Genomic DNA, 4,073 nt, shown 5'->3' on the forward strand with positions numbered 1-4,073 from the left:
GTCTCACAAGAGACAGCTATATCTGGGTCCTTTCAGCAAAATCTTGCTAGTGTATGCAATGGTGTCAGCATTTGGAAGCTGATTATGGGATGGATCCCCAGATATGGCAGTCTCTAGATGGTCCATCCTTTCATCACAGCTCCAAACTTTGTCTCTGTAACTCCTTCCATGGATGTTTTAAAAAAAATTCATAATCACTTCTGAAATCCAAGTGTGAATTTTTTTATTATTAGGCTGGTAAGATGGACCAGTGAATAAAGGCATCTGCTAATAAGCTTGAAGACCTGATTCAATCCCCAACCCCACATGTTAAAAGGAAGGAACAAGTTCCAAAGGCCATAATCTGACTTACATATATGTTCCATGGGTCACACATGTTTATAAAATCATAAACTGGTCATTCATTAAAAATTTTATAGGTATTTAGATAGAATATCTATAAGGGGATGGAAATTGTATACTGTTGTGTAATGTTGCATTTTTTTAAATGTAAAACCTGATTTTTATCAACCACATTAATCTTTGAGAGAGAAGGTAAGTCTAAATGATTTTATAGACTCATAAGATTCTAGGATTGTTCACAGGACACATACCATGCTTTAATTTGGAAAATAAGTTGCATCTTTTTACTGGGAAGCAGTTCTAATCATGTAGATTTTAAGGATCTCTAGAAAATTGCCATAATTTGAAACAATTCAGTTGAAAGGAGTAATTGGTTCTCTTAACAACACTCTTACTGTCTCATGCTTATGGAATAATATTGACTAGATATTTTGATTTCACTAAAGTTGCCTATTTTTGAGAAATTTTTTTTTTACCAAATAACTAATTTCTTAGAGTTTCAAAAAAATCACAAACTGTTAAATATCTTATATAAAAATATTACTTTATATATTTTAAAATTATTATTGTTCTCCTTTGCTCTTAAATGTATTTTTCTTGGAACAGTTATTGCACTACAAGTTTAAGGATGGTGAACCAAAATTTTCCAGCATTATCAGGATGATTGTGTTAGAAAGTGATGATTATGGTTGAGTGAGAGATAAAAGAACTTAATATCATACTTATAAATTATATATATCAATTATAAGTAAGACAATTATAGAAATATTTATAAATAAAGCAAAATCATAAAGAAAATGGACAATATCCAGCATCTTTAATCTTAACTTATGTTTATTATGGATAATTAGCTTCATGTATTCTCTATAGTTGGTATACCTTTATGAACAAATTAGGCAGAGAAAGAATTTTTATTACTATAATAAAGGTTGCATTTGATAAGCATGTAGCTGAAACTATGTAGATTAAGAGGAATCGCTAAGCAGTTCTAAGATCATCAATAGAACAAATTATTCACCTCCACTACTCTTATTTAATATAGTATTACAAAATAAGATAATCACAGAAAAACAGCCATTGAAGTTTCTCTCATAGTGGAAACAAAGGTTGATGTGAAGGAAACTGAGTAGCAAGGAGAATGCTACTGGATGTCGAGAAGGGTAGAAAAAGACCAGAGCGGTATGAGGAATGCATAATAGAAAAGTCACATTAAATCAATATCATTTATAAAATTATTATCTGCTAACAAAAAAGAAAAGAAAAATGACAGTTCAGATTTGCTTTAACACTAATTACTTCCCCAAATTTCCTATAAATAATAAAAATATTTGAGCAGTATAGTGGCTGCACCTTCTAAGGAAAAGATATTAGTTCAAAGAAATAGGTATAGTTATTCTTCATATCATATTGTCTTATGGACATCATGAGTATTTTAGAACTACAATAATACACCAAATACTGAAGGTTAAAAGGTAATTCTTAGTATGGGCATCTTATGAATACAGTGGAAAACATCCAGTATCTTATACTTTTGCTTCTAAGTTACTATCATCATGTGCATCAAAAGGGTTTTAACGAGTCATTTTCTTAAACAGAAATTTCCGTGTATGATTTTGTGGTATCACATTGCAATAACTTCAAGTTTTCATCGTCCATTCTCAGGTCTCTATGGTGTGACTATAGAAGCCACTTTGATAAATGCATTTTCACTTTAAATAGCTGGGAAGGCATTACTTTTAGAATAAAACATTACCTTTGTCAAACACAGGAAGAGAAAGCAAAAAAGCTGGTGTGACAGAATAAAAAAGGTTAACTGCAGAACCATTTAAGCAATGTCATTAAAGGGACAACAAATATTGACAAATTGATCTTGAACTTAAGTCTACAGAAGCACATTGCACAAACCCACACACCTGAATCCAAGGATGTAGGATTTGTTATTTTTGAGGATAAAGTATGAGGCTTCAGTTTTACATGTAGAAATTGTGAGGTTTAGAAGCTATCAACTCTATAACATTTTCTTTTGGAGTTCTACATCAATGCAGAAAATACAACATAACACAGTAATGGGGTTGTGGACATTTGATAGGGAATATATCCTTTAAAGATCTGTCATTATCTAGTTTTTCTTTTCCTTTTTTCTTCTTTCTTTTTTAAATTAGATATTTTCTTTACTTATATTTCAAATGTTATTCCCGTTTCCTGGTTTCCCCTCCAAAAACCCCCTATCTGAACTCACCTCCCCCTGCTCACCAACCCACCCATTCCTGCTTCCCTGTCTTGGCATTCCCCTACACTGGGGCATCAAGCCTTCAGAGAACCAAGCACCTCTCCTCCCATTGATGTTCAACAAAGCCATCCTCTGTTATATATGCGGCTAGGGCCATCGATCTCTCCATGTGTACTCTTTGGTTGTTGGTCTAGTCCCTAGGAGCCCTGGAGGTACCGGTTGGTTCATATTGTTGTTCTTCCTATGGGGCTCCATACCCCTTCAGCAACTTAGGTCCTTTCTCTGGCTACTCCATTGGGAACCCTGTGCTCAGTCCAATGATTGACTGCTATCATCCACCTCTTGTATTTTTCAGGCACTGGCAGAGCGTCTCAGGAGAGAGCTATATCAGGCTCCTGTCAGCAAGCACTTGTTGACATCCATAATAGTGTCTGGGATTGGTAACTGTATATGGGATGGATACTCAGGTGGGGCAGTCCCTGAATGGCCTTTCCTTCAGTCTCTGCTCCACACTTTGTCTATGTATCCCTTCCCATGGGTATTTTGTTCCTCCTTTCAAGAAGGATGGAACATCCAACATTTTGGACATCCTTCTTCTTGAGCTTCATGTGGTCTGTTAATTGTACTTTGGGTATTCTGAACTTTTGGGCTAATATCCACTTGTCAGTGAGTGCATACCATATGTGTTCTTTTGTGACTAGGCTACCTCACTCAGGATGATCTTTTGTAGTTTCACCCATTTGCCTAAGAATTTCATGAATTCATTGTGTTTTAAATAGCTGAGTAGTACTCTGTTGTACAAATGTAACATATTTTCTGTATCCATTCCTCTGTTGAAGGACATATGGGTTCTTCACAGCTTCTGTCTTTTGTAAATAAGGTTTCTATGAACATAGTGGTGCATGTGTCCTTATTACATGTTGGATCATCTTCTGGGTATATTCCTAGAGGTGGTATAGCTCAGGTATACCCTCAGGTAGTACTATGTCTAATTTTCTGAGGAACTGCCAAACTGATTTCCAGAGTGGTTGTGCTAGCTTGCAATCTCACAAACAATGGAGGAGTGTTCCTCTTTCTCCACATCCTTAGCAGCATTGACTCTCACCTGAGTTTTTGATCTTACTCATTCTGACAGGTGTGAGGTAGAATCTCAGGGTTGCTTTGAATTGCATTTTCCTGATGACTAAGGAATTTCTTTAGGTGCTTCTCAGACATTCAGTTTTCCTCAGTTGAGAATTCATTGTTCACTTCTGTACCCCATTTTAATAGGGCTCTTGGGTTCTCTGGAGTCTAACTTTTTGAGCTTTTTGTATTTATTGGATATTACCCCTCTATTGGATGTAAGGTTGGTAAAGATCTTTTCCTAATCTGTTGGTTGCCACTTTGTTCTATCGATAGTGTCCTGTACTGGCTATTTTTGTGTCAACTTGACACAGCTGGAGTTATCACAGAGAAAGGAGCTTCAGTTGAGGAAATGCCTCCATGAGATCCAACTGTAAGG

The sequence above is a fragment of the Mus caroli genome, chromosome 17, assembly GCF_900094665.2.
Source record: "Mus caroli chromosome 17, CAROLI_EIJ_v1.1, whole genome shotgun sequence".
Taxonomy (NCBI): Eukaryota; Metazoa; Chordata; class Mammalia; order Rodentia; family Muridae; genus Mus; species Mus caroli.